Source organism: Athene cunicularia, assembly GCF_003259725.1.
Source record: "Athene cunicularia isolate RWA chromosome 3 unlocalized genomic scaffold, athCun1 chr3_part1, whole genome shotgun sequence".
Lineage (NCBI taxonomy): Eukaryota > Metazoa > Chordata > Aves > Strigiformes > Strigidae > Athene > Athene cunicularia.
Window position 1 is genome coordinate 106,684,423 of NW_020799097.1, and position 16,956 is coordinate 106,701,378.

The following is a 16,956-nucleotide window of genomic DNA, read 5'->3' on the forward strand; positions in this document are numbered from 1 at the left end:
CCCCGCATTCATATGGACAGATCAGTTGTGGCTTTCTTCCAGTGCACTGCCAAGTCTGGGCACTGAATGAAACAGCTCCAACAGGAGTGAACATATAATGAAAGACCATACCCTAATGCCTTTGTATTAGGGAGTTATATTAAGCTTGCATAGACAGCCTTCCCTCTGGCTTTTTGTGACTTTTTAGGTCAGGAACGGCAAGGTGGACTGTGGGTAAACACAAACAAAAGACAGAGCTCAGGTATGTGCTTACCACTGCACTGAAGCCTGTGCAACAGTGTAAACATATTTAGAGAGAAACCCCATTGTGTATAAGCGTTCCCAGTCAGGAGGCATTAAACAGTAAAAACAACCGCGCACTTTATTCCACAGAACAGTTTGTTTCTCAACAGTATAATTTTCATACTGTTTTCATGAGAAAACTGTTAGAACCAGATAAATAGATAGCTGTGTTTGTACTTGTTTATTACAGATGATCTATCTATCTATCTATTGTGAGTGGCCCATCTGTGGTGTCACTGGAGCCACAGGGTTCAGATCTGGGAAGCAGAGCAGGTTAGAGGTAGCAGGGATGTCCAGGACCCTTGAGCAATGGTGTCGCAGTGCTGTCGTCCTGCTGGGCTCCCGAAGAGGCTCCGTTTCAGTAGCAGCTCCCGTCACAAAGCACATGCCCTCTCCCAACTGTCATGACTCTGTTTCCTTTTGTGACTTTCAGCTGAACATGATGGTGCAAACTAAATTAGCCTGATTTAATTTGCACTCAACTCAGTGGGGAATATTATAAACGCTGATTTACTGTGTGCAGGAGCAGCACTGGAAGAACCGAAAAGGTTGACTGAGAGAGCATAGGTCTTGTTTTTTCAGTGAGCTCCAAAAAAGATGGTCCCTGACACCCATGGGGATGGCCGGGGGGCTCTGCGTGAGTGCAAAGTGTTCACAGCAGGACTCTGTTGGACATGATGGGGTGAAAATCTGTCAGTCCCAACTGGGTTTGTTGTACAATGTGTGTAATCAGCTGAGCAAGGGCTAGGAGTATGCTGGACATAGCTCTGTCGAAGGCTGTGTGCAAAGCTGTGGTGCAGGACACCCAGTTTCAAACTGCAGTTCATTTTAATGTTGTACACATTGTTTTTTATATCAGATTTGGTACTTATTTACTTCACACCTCTTTAATGCAGAGCAATGTAATTGCAGGGAGATTATTTTGCTATTGATTACTTGATCCAGGAAAGAAACAGAATTCATCCATGCTATGAATCACTAAGCATTTGCAGCAATAAACTTTATTGAGCCATGTGACTTGCTGTTACAGAATTGTAAAGAATGCTTTACTGGAATGATTATACCAAACCGTGTTACAATTCAAACTGAATTATCTGGCTCACAGTAAAATGTTTTTGGCAAGGGCACCTACTCGGACACTGTGAGGCTTTTATATTGCTAACAGAATAACGTTTTCTGGGCAATTCTGAAGATATATTACTCTTCATTTACAATGTGCATTGTGGAAAAAAATAGTCTAAAAGGCTGCTGAAGGATGCATTCGTTTGTAACCGTAGTGTTTATAGACATTCTGAGCTTTGCAGTGGGTGGTATTGCTCTAGCAAAAAAGAAAGAAAAGTGGGGCTGCAGCTTGAGACTAGTATTGCTAGTAAAAGTCCTTTTTGGAAAAGGCATGTGCAAATAGCAAGAATAGCAAATGTTGGCTGCAGTGTGAAGAGAAGCTGGATGATGAGGTATACTGTAACAGTAAGACTGAGATGAAATTGAAAGGAACTAATCAACCCTTTGCAAACAAAATATGCAGAGCTTATTGCTGCAAGATACACACACACAACTGAAGTATTTCATGTTTCCTTGATATAGTTGGTGCACATGTTTAGTGTGCAGCTGGGGTACAGCAGGTACCTGTCAGCCTCCCTGCGTGCATTCTGCACGGTCAGGGCTTCTGTCCGGATGGCAACAGGACAGGCTCTACTCTCAAGCCTAACAGGTTTCAAAAAGGGGCTAAGACATACAGGAACGGCAAGCATAACTGGAACAGTCATGGCCTCAGCGAAGAGCTGTGGCAGAGACTTGACAGCTGGCTTCGGGCAAAAGGGGAAGAGATGTCCTCTGGGGACAAATTACCCCAAGGCAAATCACCCCAAGATCATGAGGCTCATGCCCTTGGACAGCCAGGGATGACCAACTTTGGAGAGATACCAAGCTGATCCAGGTTTGAGATTGAGCATTTCTGCCTATCTGTGTATTCCTTTCTGGGCAATCAAATTTTGAAGGTCTGCATGCTGTCGAGACACTGCAGCTTAGTTCTCTATCTGAGGCCACATCTGTCCTTTTCACCAATTTTACAGTGGGGCCAACAAGACTCCTGCTTTACCTAAAAGCATGGTACAGTCCTTTGCTGTGAGATATTATATTCATGTAAGTGGCTACTCCACAAACCACATCGTGGCTGGCCAGACTGTGCCAGTGGACTTTGACCATATCACAAGATGCTCTGTGTAGAATGAATAATGTTGCTTTGTTTTTAATTATTAAGCAGAACATGTAATGCTAACTCCATGACCCACAAAAGGGACCTCTAAAGGGCACGTTGTCATTGCACTGGAGCCATAAAACTGAGGACTTTGAAGCTTTTGGAAGGAAAAGCCTGGTTCCTGGGACAGGGAGTACCCAAAGCCTGGCCACTGAGCAGAGTGGGTGTAAGGTGTCCTGTCAGTGCAGACCTTTGCACAGGGCAGTGATGGGATTGAAGAGACAACGTGGCAACATGGAGCCAAAGCTACCACCATTTCCAAGTGTCCACTAGTCCTTATTCACACCCTCTCCAGTCCTGCAACCCCACCAGGAGAATCTGTCTAAACAGTAAGATTTCAAAATTTGCAAATCTTAAGGATTTTTTTATTTCCTCTGTGAGTTTTTCAGAAACAGGCCAATGTTTCAAACTTTCTGCCCAAACACAGAAGGCTGTGGAGACTTTTCTCCCAATGTTAGTCCTGATGGACTCTGGCTAAATGCAACCCTGTGCTTCAGTGTGGAAGAGGAGTGAAAAGCTGGGGTTTCCCACCGGCATGATGTTTACATCCAGATTCAGAATAGTTAAGGGCAAAGATACCCTTTATTATTTACAGTGCCACAGTGCTGAGGGGAGGAAGATCAGGTCCCCAGGGTGCTGGTTGCTGTGTGATCCAGAGAGTAGGACTTGCCATCTACTTAGTAAAAGAAATACTTCTGTAGTGACCAGGGGGAGTGATCTGTCTGTGTTCAGCCTGGAGCTCTGTAGTCAAGACTTGATCTGAACCTCAGCTTCCTGAAGCCCAGCCTACCAGCTCCTCTTCCCTTTGCATATCAGAGTGCTGCTGCTCTATAATCCCCATACTGCTGTAAAACAGATTTTCCCCATAAGCAGCGCTTCTTTCTCGCTGGCATCCAGGAGTTTCTATCCTACCCCAGGGTTCGGGGCTTGGCAAGAAGCCAGCGATCGCTGAGTACTACTTCTGCACCTCACTATCTGCACGCATGTCCCCACATGTACCCACTCACCCTGTGTCACCTTCCTCAAAAATAGTTGCAATGCTGTGCTGAAAAAGAAGGGAAAAAAGATGATTTTTTATTTTTTCCTTCTCTGCTCAGGGAGCAGCTCCTTGCAGAATGAAATGCTAACAAGCGCCTTTGCCTTTCCTTCCTGCTGTGTCTTACACTGGATTAGACCTGAAAAGCAGTATCACCAAGCTTGAAGTTCAATTTATCAATGCAGTCAGGATTGATTTGTTACACTACCTATTCTGGGGAAATGAATGTCTCCATCGTGCTCCCTTCCAATGCAGGCAGACCTTTGTTTTGCTCAGATCAGCTATGTAATGTAGGAAGCTGACATTCCACAGATAAAGGAAAAAACCCTACAAAATCCTGACTAATTCTACCCAGCCTAGCGGTGCCAGAGACTGATTATATACATGTTCCCTTTATCATTATTAACATTATAGCTGGACGGTCAGGTTTGTCCCTGAAGCTCAAATTCATAATAAGAGTCAGGTGAAAACAAAGTTGGGTTTTGTAAAAATTTTCAGCTGTTTTGTGAGACAATGGAAAAGAGCTTTGCACTGCTGTTGAGGAGGAAAATTTTCACTCGTAATCTAGCGCAGAGGATCTTCGTTAAGAAAACATGCAATTAAAAATCCAGTTTTCTCCTGAAGCCCATTTTGATGGAATACTTACAGCAAGCCATGTGCAAATGTGAAAATTACATTTTTCAAATTCAAAAGACCCAGAATGTGGATTGCTATGAAGACTCATATTTTTAAAAGACCCATTTTTTTCTCTAACAAGTCATGCACACTTCTCATGTGGAGGGAGGGGTTAAGAGCTGAGCACCCTATGGAAAAGTGGAGATCCTCACGCTCCTGAAAACGTGGCTACCAGAAGGATGTCTATAGCTGGTGCTCATTAAGTGAGACAAAATGAAAGAGGTAGTTGCTCTAAAGTAGCTTTTTTTCCTCAGGTAAAAGCAGGATTTCTTTCTCATAAATATGCTGCAGCTAGACATAAACCACTTATTGCTTGAAAGCAGCTCTGTGCTGCTGAAGAGCTGGAGCTCATGAGTGAGAAATTGGGTCTTAAGCAATCCTGACCCGAGTGCTTTCATCCTGGCTGCTGGCAGCGGCAATGATGCTTTTTGCCTGGGCTGAGGCTGCGGAAGACTCTTGCCTCTGCAGCGAAACGCTGAGCTTCCAGAGGATGTGAGGAGTGGGGTTATGTCTGAGATAGCCTCGTTACCACTGCCTCTCCCTTCCTGCTGCCCCCTTCAAAACGAAAGCATTAGCTAGGAATACTGCTCCAGAAATTGGGGCCATGCCTGCTCTGCAGGTCTCTAGACCCAGACCCCTATTGGTGTGTTTGATATGAAAACAGAGCAGGCACTGCAGAACTTTGGAGCACACAGCGAGCATGCCCCTTCCAGAGAAAGGGTCATGGCAATGGCCATGGGACATTTTGCATGCAGTGAATAGTTCGAAGAGCTGCACGCCTTTGAGAATGAGATTTCATTTTGCCCCTTCTCTGTAATTTGGGTGTTTATTGTTTTATTGTGTTTCCTTTTAAAAGGAAAAAGAAAGCAGTCTCAACATCACGTGCTTTTCTTACATGCTCCTTAATCTTACACACATCTCAGAAGAGTCATAACCCTAGCCTTAAAAACTGTCTCCTAATCTTAGGACATGGGTGCACGTGTACCAACAGATTAAAACTGAAGGGCTGAGGTGTTCACTCCCCGATCCCCTGACCAACATTATCTCCAGTTATTTGTTAGCTCCAGCTCTGCAGGCTGATGTCTGATGTCGTGCAGGAACTGGCTCTTGTTGGACCATGTGTCCCAGCACCAGGGTCTGACTGCATCCATGGGAGTGGTGGGACAGACCTCTGGAGGTCTTAACTTGGAGCCATGCTTGTCACAGACCCATTTTCTGAAACCCAGGTGAAGCCCGTGCTGAGCACATGCATTGTGGCCAGCATTGTGCTACCTGCCTTTCAGCCACACTGGAGAGATGTTAGCCTGATGTTAAGATGCTTCTCCTCAGGGACTGTGGAGAACCGTGACTCCTTGCCTCCCAACGCTCATCGGGCAAATACAGACAACAGAAAATAACCCTGAGCATCTCCAGAGTAGTTTGATCTGAAGGGCTTATGATTTTTGAACAGCTGAGGTGAGCATTACTGAGAACTCAGTTTCCACTTCAGCCTGCTCTTCTACTTGTGCAGGGCAAAGCACAGGAGCAAGGCTAGGGCACTTCCTAGCCTTCACCGTCTGGATCAATATTTTCCAATATGCACAAGTTTCCAAGAGTTTAAACCGCTGAGTTTTGCAGAACTTTAATTGTATCAAATGCAAAAAAGAAAGGGATACTCTATCAAAGTAATACATAGCTAAGCACATAAAGAATTTAGGGGATGAATTAACAGCAAATAATTCATATGCTGCGGGAATAAATTGCTGAGTCCAGTAGAAGGAACCCCTATTTCTTCTTCTTTTTTTTTTTTTTTTTTTTACTAGTGCCTAAGTACACGGAAATACAAAATCACAGGAGAAGTTTGGTGGAAAGGCCATGTGGGGGTGCCATTCCTCAACACTACTCTAAATTATATAAAATGTTGCAATAAATTTGAAGTAGGTCAAAGAACTTCTATCAGTTCTGATCACCTGAAACAGCTGAAGCAAGCTGAGAAGTCTACATCGCCTTGCTGAATTAAGGTGCCAAAACCAGAGCTACAAACACAGCTGTCACTGGAGAGCTAACTGTGGCAGGAAATCAAGCCCTTCCCTCTGTGAGACAGACATTGATCCATTCCCAAATTATCTGAAGCAACTAGAGGCTACAGATCCTCAGGTGGCCCACACTGTTGCATATGCATGAAAGTTATGATCATCTAAAATTGTTTCTCTTCAGTGACTTGGCATACAGAATCACAGAATAGTTTCAGTAGGAAGGGACCTTTAAAGGTCATCCAGTCCAACCCCCCTGCAATGAGCAGGGACATCTTTAACTAGATCAGGTCACTCAGAGCCCCATCCAACCTGACCTTGAATGTTTCCAAGGATGGGGCATCTACCACCTCTCTGGGCAAACCCGTTCCAGTGTTTCACCACCCTCATTGTAAAAAAAAAAATTCTTCCTTATATCTAGTCTAAATCTCTTTTTGTTTGAAATGATTATCCCTTCTGATCACAACAGGCCCTGCTAGAAAGTTTCTCCCCATCTTTCTTATATGCTCCCTTTAAGTACTGAAAGGCCACAAAAAGGTTTCCCCAGAGCCTTCTCTTTTCCAGGCTGAACAACCCCAACTCTCGCACCCTTTCTTAGGAGAGGTCTTCCATCTCTCTGATCATCTTTGTGGCCTCCTGTGGACCTGCTCGAGCAGGTCCATGTCCTTCTTATGCTGGGAGCCCCCAAGCTGGACACAGCACTGCAGGTGGGGTCTCACAAGAGCGGAGTAGAGAGGGAGAATCCCCTCCCTTGACCTGCTGGCCATACTTCTCTTGATGCAGCCCAGGGTACGGTTGGCAGTACAAGGAGAGCTGCCTCTAGTTAGTAGGTTCTTGAGAGTAAAGCCTAGGGAGAAGGTCTCATTTTGGTTGGTAAAACTGCTTTTCTAAGAGGCTGTGCTGGGTGCTTGTGCCCTTTCCAGCATGTGTCCAGGAGCTAAGCTGGCTGTTTTGCAGGGGTGAGTGGCAGGGTGAAGGTCCTGCAGTGTCAGCTAAGGCTGCCTTTGTGCTCTTTGTGTTAAGTCAGTGTTTCTCCCTTGCTGAATAACCCTGGGCTTGGGATTGCTGTGGTGAGGGATGAGGCTGTCCTGAATTTAATAGGAGATGGTTACAACGGGATCAACCCCTTCTGCACTGCTCGGGTAGCAGGGTGAAAGTACCCCAAGGGTGGGCATGCCATGGGGTGGCACAGAGGGTGGGAGGTGGGCACACAATGTCTCCATCAGCAGCCCAGCTCTTGAAGGTGGCAAGGCTATGCTAGCTTGCTCGGACATACTATTGCCCCACAAAACTGAGGATACTTCTGGCAACTTCTGGACTGTGCAGGGAGAGCCAGCCTGGGACCTGAGCCCCTGCTTGCATCCAGCACATGGAGGAAGAAAATGAAAGGATCCATCCTCCCAAGACAGGGTTTTTGTACAGCTCTTCAAACCTAGAAAACGCTCGTCTTTCTCCTGCCACTAGACTTGCTGAAACAAAGATTAAAAGCCTGAATTCCTGTAAAGGTAATCTAATGGCAGCCAAAACAGACTCCCCAAAGAAGATTAAGTATCCCCTGGACTGAGGGAAGTTTGAGCTTTAGCAAAATGGACTGATGAGAAAAACATAGCTAGTCCTGCAAAGATGAATTTGATAAAGGTGGGCAGAGCACAGTGAAAGCATAAAACAGTGGTTAAGTGTTAGCTTTTATGTATAGCTGAGTTCTAGGTCTTTAGACAAGACTTAATCTTTTCTATAAACAAATAACACATTCATTTACATGAATAATCCACATTTCTTATGCAAATCATTTCCCTGCTGCTGTTTCTACTGAGAATAATATTCAGTATAATTACCACATTTATTTAGTGAATCTATTTACACAGGGTAGCGCTCTGTCCATGAATGCTCTTCACCAGAGAGGCCCAAAGAGCAACAGGGGAGCCAGAGCTGCCAGTCATGTGCACCCTCTGCTTTCTATTTTTGTTCTGATAAAGCATTTTGGGACCATCTGAGATGTCTTGGCAAGAGCAGAAGGATGTCAGCATCCTGCCTCCGTCCCAGGGAGAGCACCTGCTGCTAATGGAAGACAGTTCTCCCCTGCTCGCTAGCCTGCTGTTTGAGCTTGAGTTAACTATAATGAGGCAAGGCACTTTGAATAATAACTTTCCTTTGGGTATAAGGCTATCTTAATTTTTTGTGTGTTTAAGTTGGTAATTGCCATAGAGTTTGAAAATCTTCCAGGTTTTACCACTCTTAATTATGTTCTCATGCATATGTATCGTCTGCTTGTGCGCTCATTACTGCCAGGAGATCAGAACCTGAAACGCTGGAGCAGTTTCCTCCAATTATCTCCCATACGCAGAATTTCTTGAGAAATACCTCTCCTGCGTGGGATAGCCCAAGCTGTTTGGAGCACATCTTGCTGTCCAGAGCACGTTTTGCTTTGTGTAGTTATATCAAGATGTGTTTCTTCCCTTGTGTGTCTAGCCTGTGTTGCTCCTACCTGGGATGTCCCCTTGCTTGTAGCACCAGCTGCTGAAATGCTTGTTCAGGGGAAGTTATTGCAGTGTCCTAATGGAAAATATTTCAACTTTCTAGGACCCTGATTGCCTCTTTACCTGCTCTGTTTGCATCTATTGATCGTTCTGGTTCAACAAGAGCCTCTGGGACTAACAAATTCTAACAGGTTTGAATGCATTAATGAGGTGTTATGCAGGGAAGGAAAAATAATGCTGTTGGGCTTCTAACTTGTTCTTGCTCAATAACAACAAAACAAATGCGTGCAATTAAACATTACTTTGTTTTATAAACAGCAGCCTTGAAATTTTGTCCTTCTAGTGGGGAAATCAAGCTGCTGCTTTGTTTTCTATCCAACAGCAATGATGATGGTGACGGGAAATGAGATGTTAATCCACCTGAACAAGTTCAGGGTAGAATATTGTTCCCCCTGTAGGCAGGCAAAATTTGTAGCACCACGTGTGTTTTCCTGTAGGAGATCACAGTGGATCCCCATGAAAAGATTGACAAGGAATATGCGTAGACCTTGACATTATGGACTCTTTTTGCAGAGTAACTGCTCGCTTTTAACTATTTTTCAAGGAGATGCAGAGTTAGTTGTTAGCCCCTTGGAGCTTTTGCATTGAGAGCAGGAGATTGACTGATCAAATATAAATCCCTCTGTCTTTATACTTAAAGTGTTGGATTGTATATGGAAGAAATGGTTATTCCTAGATACTTCACCTAAATAATGGGCTTGAAATCTTAAGAAGTTAGGTGGTGTGTGGCTCACTCTCTTCAGTTTTTGGATCCCTCAGGAGAGGGGAGGGATGAACAGTCAAGAATTTTTTCTATGAAAAATTTTCTAGGAGGAAGACAAGGGTAAAACTTTTCATCCAGCTGTGAAAACGTTCCTTCCCACAAAATGCCTGGTGCAATATTACATATTGCCAGCTGTGTTAATAGATGCCTAAATCCCAGTTGGCATCGGGCCACACTTATATATCACAGAAGCAGAGATTTGGCTCGAAGTCTGCTTAACACCTGCACACAAAAGGACAGAGGCATTAAAGGTGCTTTAAGGACAAAGCTGTATTTTGGCTAATGTGTTCTCTCACCCATCACCTGTCTTGTTCTTTATTCAATTGAGTGTCACCCGTCCAGACTGCAATTATGGGCTTGGCTGTGTCTAAGGGACATAGTCTTGCAGCTGGCTAAAAGGACTGATTTAGCATATTCAAAGTAACAAAAGGCTTTGGTATAAATTCTGGTAGGGTTCTTTGCTTTCTTAGAGATGGGTGGGGGTGTGTATGCATGCAGGAGCACATCTCCTTGGGAGGCAGCTGAGCAGCTCTGCTTCCCCTGTAGGTTCCAGCAGCACTGGGTTCCCCCGGGGGCATGGGTGCCTGCCACAGCTGTGCTGAGGACTGCAGGGTGCCCAGGACATTACAGGCTCCGGTACAGGGATGTGAAGATTTATCTGCCCTGTGCTGTGTTTGTTTATTGATTGTTTGCTGCAGCTTGGCCCATAAAGGTATCTGCTGCTTTTTGTCTCAAATGCTCTTTTGTGGCCACTTGCAATGGCTGCCACTGGTTGCTGATGCAGTGACCTGGAGCTAGATAGTTTCCTCCCCACCAAAACACTATAAAAACAGGCTGTGGGATCAGCAGCCATCACTTATCCATGGGCTTTTCCCAGAAAATGCCTGTGTTGGGGAGCATCAGGAGAGACCATCTACCACCAGAGACATCTGGAGACAGATAGGACCCAGAAGAATTAACTCTATTGTAGCAGTAAGCTACACAAAAGCAGGGCTGGTCAAAGCAACCAGTGAACAGTACTGAAGGTGGCCACAGTGGAAAAGAACTGCCCAAAAGATCTGTTCTTGTGGTCCCAAATATGTTCCCCAGCCACATGCTGAAGTCAGTGTGTTTCCCTTCAGATCTCCCATTGCACTGGCCCTTGTTCCCACACCTGCTTCTGCTGCCATAGTTGGGCACCTGTAAATGCTGGGAGCTATTAAAAAGGCTGCATCTATCCAGAAAAGCTTGTGCTCCAGAAAATAGGGACAAAGGGATTTGTGGAAAACAGACTCTACAACTCAGAGAGTTATAAAGCAGGTATGTTTACTCTGGCACCGGGGTGCAAGGGGATTTCTCCACAAAGCTTGCACAACGCCAGCACCTTTTATCAAAAACTATAGAGGGTGGATAAACATATTCTTTGAATTACATCAGACAAATATACATATACATGAGTAAGGCTGGGTTAGTTCAAAAGGCTGGTGTCAGCAGTTCATGTTATCTTTGCACCTGTGCATTGGCTCCTGGTGGTCATCTTCGGGGGTCTTTTGGAGGAAGGCTCGTAGTCTTTCTCACCTTGTACTTCTCCTCGGAGCATGCGCAGATTCTCTTAGCCAATTTCTTGAACAATAAGAGTGGTTTCAGCTGGTTTACTCATTCTATCTTATCTAAAAGTACCAGTGTATCAATCTCTACCATCCATATATGGCTATCTATTCATTAAAAGACTAAACTAGTTAGAGCACATCTGCTTTCCAAGGACAAGAAATATATTTATGCTGAACACAGTAATTCTTGGTAAGTTTCCACAGAAAACTGCTTTGTTTTGATGAACACAGTAGCAGTAGCCTTTGGTAAGCTTCCACAGAACAGTCAGGGCAAGCAGGATTCTTAAACAATATTTAGAAATCATTATAAGTTGCTGTAAGTAAATAAGTTCCAAAGCAGGTGATCATTTTCTTGTATCAAAAGACTGGTGGGAATGTGAATTAAACACAAGGGCAAGTACGTGGCCATTTGATTACAGTTGTCAAAGATGTAAGATATAATACCTTGTGTAGGCAAGAATCCCCCCCCCCCTCCTCCAGTCTTACTATGGAGAAGTATTTGCATTGGTCTCAGTGGTGGGAGAGCCTCTGCACTGCCTCATTCATCGGTGCCACACAACTAGGCTGAAGGTGGCAGCCTGACTTGTAGGAACTGCAGGTGAACATCTGGATGTGTGCTGGTGCCCATCTACTCAGGGAACAGCTTGTGTTCCTCCAGCTGACTTGATGAGAACTTCAATTAACAAATGCTATTAAAGTAGCTCCCCTCTTTATTTATTTATTTTTTTTTAAATGCATAGCTTTTCCTGACAGCTTAAACCTTTAATTAACTAGAGATGTCATCGTGGAAACTTTGCTAGAGAAGCAAACTTTGCAATTTAATTAAAAAGGAAAAAAAACCTTTACAGTTACTGAAAAAGATCTGCTTGCAACTCCAATAGTGGCAAAAAGTCCTCAGGAATTCTTCCATTTCTCTTTCTGATTGCAGCAGTAGGTGAGGAGGTGCAGAGTGATATCTCCCAAGTGGAGCAGGTGAGTGCTTCACAGCTTCATGTTTGACTCTCTGGTTTAGGCTGCATATGTAGCACAAGCTACAGTTCTGTTATCTCAGTGAGGGAAAGGAGACAGACACCTATGAAGCTTTTACTGTTTTAAAGAACTTTAACTTACAATTCTCCCGATATTAGGCCAGAGCTATCTCTAACATTTGCGGTCTTCTCTGAGGGCACACAGGGAGAATACTGCTCAGCACAAGCAATGGTTTTTCTTTTTTGGCTTCCGTTACAGCACAAAAGCAAAGGTAGAGCTTTCCTGCCACAAATATGTGGGGTAATGTTCACAGTATCTTCAACAGCCTTCATGCAAGCTGCTCTTTGAGATGGTAGGTTACTGCCTGAGGTGGCGGAGTCCTTGCTGCCATTCACAACCCTGAGGGCTGCTTGTGATGGTGGCTGTGGCTAGGAACCACCAGCTCAGTATGCACTTGCACCCTTGCAGGAACATGCCACGGGGCCAATGCAGGAGAGCTGAGCACGCACACAACCAATGTGACCAAGCAATGCCCGTTTATTACAACTAAGAAAGCCCTTTTATAATGTTCTTCCGCACACGTGAGTAACATGCCGTACAAGTCCTCAAGACTGGACAGTTAACTTAGCCCGCACTTTAAACCTTCTTATGATTGGATAAAAGGTGCCACATCAGCCATGCCAGGCTCCCTGCCTTGTGGAACTTCCTCTTCCGTCCCAGCCCCTTCCGGGGGTTGTTTGTCGTCGAGTTTCTCCCCCCTCATTCAGGGTCGTATCCTTATTGCATTCTTGCTTGGCTGAGGCTCCTATCAGTCTTGTTCTCACGCAGGATTGCTCACATGTCCATTCTCTTGCAGAGAGTCCTCTAGAATCACAACAGGGCCAAGGCATGGTGGTGACAAGTGCTGCAGAGCGGTTGGAACCCCATGGCAAAGCGACAGTCTCTCCTTGCTCCTGTGCAAAGGACTTGCTGGCTTCTTCCCTTCTTCTGCCCAAGTTGACTGGATTAGGGACAGACCAAGTGACCTGGAGGCTTTTTGAACAGCTGTGGATCCAAAAAGGGCTTATGTGTAAATCTGGAAGAGTCACTGACACGGCCCTTTGCAGTTGGAAGCACAGCTCCACCCCTAGACAAGTAGCAAATAATTTCTGAGTCATCCCCTCGGGAGCAGGTCAGGGCTGTCAGGGTGGTGTCTGGGCCAGGGGCATGTGTTGGCTTGCTCTCCTGGAGGCCCTGCACCCTGGCTGGCACCTCGGCTGCTGGGTGACGAGGGACAGCTGGATGTCTTGCAAAACACGCCAATGCTCAGCACTTGCCAAAACAACTGTTTGGGAGCAGCTTGACGTGCCCTCCCCTCTCTCCTGGCCCTGTCCTCAGCAGGGTTTAATTCAACAAGTGTAGCACACCCTCTTTCAGGGGTGGGAGAGAAACCTCTATATTAGTTTCTTTCCCTAAGCCTGGAGCAGGGACCACAAGGGTACCATTGACCACTGAAAGAAATCCATCTCCCTGTGTAACCGCATATCACCATGCTGACCCTTTCAAATGCTGATCTCTTGTTTTAGAAAACAAGCATCTTCTTTCTGATAAAGCTGCTACTGCAAACAGCACCTCTTCGTGGGGAAGCTGCACTGCCATAAACAGCAGCTGGGCTGCTCCAAACCACTGAGTGTACCAGATCCTCCTCTGGCAGTGGGGCTCCATGTCCTAGAAGCCCCTGTTCAGGCAGAGCTCGGTGGGGTTCCTTCATCTGACAATAACCTGTGATGTTCAGCTGAGACTCCTCAGCATCCCAACTTGGGGGGACATTTTGATCCTTTCTTCTGATCACTTCTTGAGTGTATCTGTTTAAGCCCATTCCAACTTTCCCAGAACGAACTGCAAACTATTTGCAATCCTTTTGGAAAAGAAACATGTTTTTTCTCTGTCGATTGGATCTTGGATGTGAACCAACCTCGAACTCAGGAGTATTCCTATTAAAAACTGCACTGAAGGAGTACCCAGCTCATTTGTAGACCTTCTGAGATGAAATTCTCTTGAAATGTGCTTTACAGATGCCCTTGTAAATAGTGAGCAGCACTACTTTCCCCTACCACCCTTTCCTTAAAGGTGGTACCCTTAAGGGCCATCGCCTGAGGCTGCAACTGTGAAGAGTCCCCCTTCCACTCAGAATTATATCCCATTTTTGCACTCATGAAACAATTGCTTTCATCAACTTTGCAATGCCAACAAATGCTAAATACCCATTTCCTAGACTGTTTTTCTGTCTCTGGCTGTACTGCTGGCCTTAAATTTTGCTCTCTTGGAAACAGGTAGTATGTTATGGACCTCACTTGTGAAGTGTCTGAGATTGGCAGAGAAAAATTAGAAAAATGGGGAAGATGTGGGTATCAATAATACAACAGCAGATATTTTTTTTTATTGCCATGGTTTTAATGGAATTGTGGTAGAATTCTTATACAAGTCTCTGAGAGTCGATGACTTCATAAAACTCTGAACCTACAGATTTGTACTCTTGCCTTATTCTTGTTTAAATAGCTGTTACCGTCATCAGCTCAATATATTATCTGTCCCAGCACACACGCACAGAGTCAGGGGGAATGTAATTTCTTGGAGATCATATGCATTGCTAGAGCTCCTCGGATCTCCCGTCTCATCACGAGACCCCAGCACAGAGCAGTCCTGCAGCAGGCAGGGAGTTGTACAGTGTCACCGTGGCGCTGGTGGTGTCACCCTCCTCGCTGGTGTAAGGACGGTGCTAGCAGGGAAGAGTCGGGCCTCTGCCCGTTATCTCGGCCAGGCACAGCGGGTTATTCATCACAGCGCCAAGCCCTGCCAGTAAAGCTTTCCCTCAGCAGAGGGAGTTGTTTCTCAAGGTAATAAGATAGCATTATCTGATTGCATTTTTGTCAGGTCCGTCCTATTTATTACCTTACCTGTAATCTAATTTGTAATGTATTTCCCTGATATTTTCTATATTCCCCCCTACATTTTGTAATAACTTCCGCTGAAAGATGAGGCTTTTAATCCAGCTTTAAATGATAACACCCAGGTGCGTTTATCTGGAAAAGCTCTCTTAGCATGAAGCGAGGTCTGGTAGGAAAAGAGCAGCACCCTCTGTGAAAGTGTTGAGGGAACACTGCATTACAGCAGCCGAGGTTGCTTCATCCCAGCCAGGAAAACACCACCGGCTGCTTTGTACTTGTGGCAAGATGATCTTTTTAGTCAGAAAGGCCTTCCTGCTCTAAAGGGGTTAGCAGGAGCTATGTGAGGGGCAGCAACCAGCCCATGCCGACACTTGGTGTGGGCACAAGGTAAGAAGACAACTATACGCCATGTACTGCTGAATGTTGCTCAGGTGCTTCACCTCAACTCGCAAGCAAAAGCAACAGCTTGGGGAAAAGAACAACACCTGCAGGTCTCCTCTATGTTGGGCAGTGATGCCTTATGGAGGTAGAGCAAGAGCACGGCGGTCCAGCTACTCCGAGCATGGGGCTGAAGAAGGTTAATTGGCATGACAGATGATGCACACCATGGAAAGAAGTGGCATTTTCAGGCTGGTGTGGGCTTCCCATGTGACATCAGGCTGGTGGCTCACCAGGGCACAAGGGCTTTCCACTTTCTTCCCACCTGCTCAGTTTTCCTCCTGCTTGGCTGTGCTGCTGCTGTTGTTATAAAACGAAGTTCAGCCTAAGCCTGCCTGCTGGACCTGGATATCATCATTCTGGTAAAGGCATTTCAAAGTCAGATGGCCTTAAAACAAAGAAAGAGAAATGTTCCTTTTTGTGGATGCCAATGAAATTTTTATCAAGGCATCTTTCTGTGAACAGTGGGCCTGAGAAGCAGGGATTATGTTAGGGGAGAAGGGTTTACTAAGCCCTGAAAATAAATAAGGACAGAGGATGAAGATCACAAATGATAAATTAGCAAGTGACAGAGAACAACTGCTGGAAAAAATAAAAACAGGAGGAGTGTGTGGGAAATGCATAGGAGAGGTTGTTTACAACATGTGCATTGGACTTTCCAGCATTTGACATCTTCTCTCCAAATCATTCCATATGTTACTTTATGCATGGATTCCTGTTTTTATGGGCTTTGTTCTATGGTTTTTGCACTAACATGAATGACTCGCATCTGTTCCAATACTTAATTTATTCTCTAATGTCTTCTTGCAAGGGATTGCTCAGCTCGTGCAATACTTGTCAGCGGCAGGATCGGAAGAGCAGCGAGTCAGGCAGGTGAGCAGGGACAGCCGGGTGAGGCAGCTCTTGCCTGGAGTCCTGCTCTGTTGGTTTTGTTTAGCCATGCCTGTAATTCCCACTTTGGCTGCCCTGTGTGGACAGGTTTGCTGTGCCGGGGCTGTGTGTGGAGCTGACAGAGCATACCCCACGGGACAGGGATGACGGCTGGGGGCCATCCCCGCTGGACCACGGCCCGGCACCGAGCTGCTGCCGGCACACCAGCAGCTGATGATTATGATTTTATTTTTTAAGTGCTCTTGACAGCTCCGGAGACTCACATCTTCTCTTCCAAATCTAGTAATTAAATTCCACCTACCTGAATTCCCTCTGCTGTTTCAATTGGATAAATTAATCTCCCCGTCATGTCTGAGCCTCCCCTGTGTGACTGTTGAGCGCTGGCCTCCCCTTGTCCCGGGGCCGGACGACCACCGGGACCGTCCCGGGACAACTCGGCAGCGGCGCGGCCCGGCCCCGCGCTGGGAAGTGGCCCGGACCACGCACGGGCGTGGGAGAGGGGAGAGAGATGGGCATCCTCGGTCACACCCCCCCCTTCCCCCCCAGCCGCTGTGCTCGGTGTCCCCGTCCCCGGGTGGCC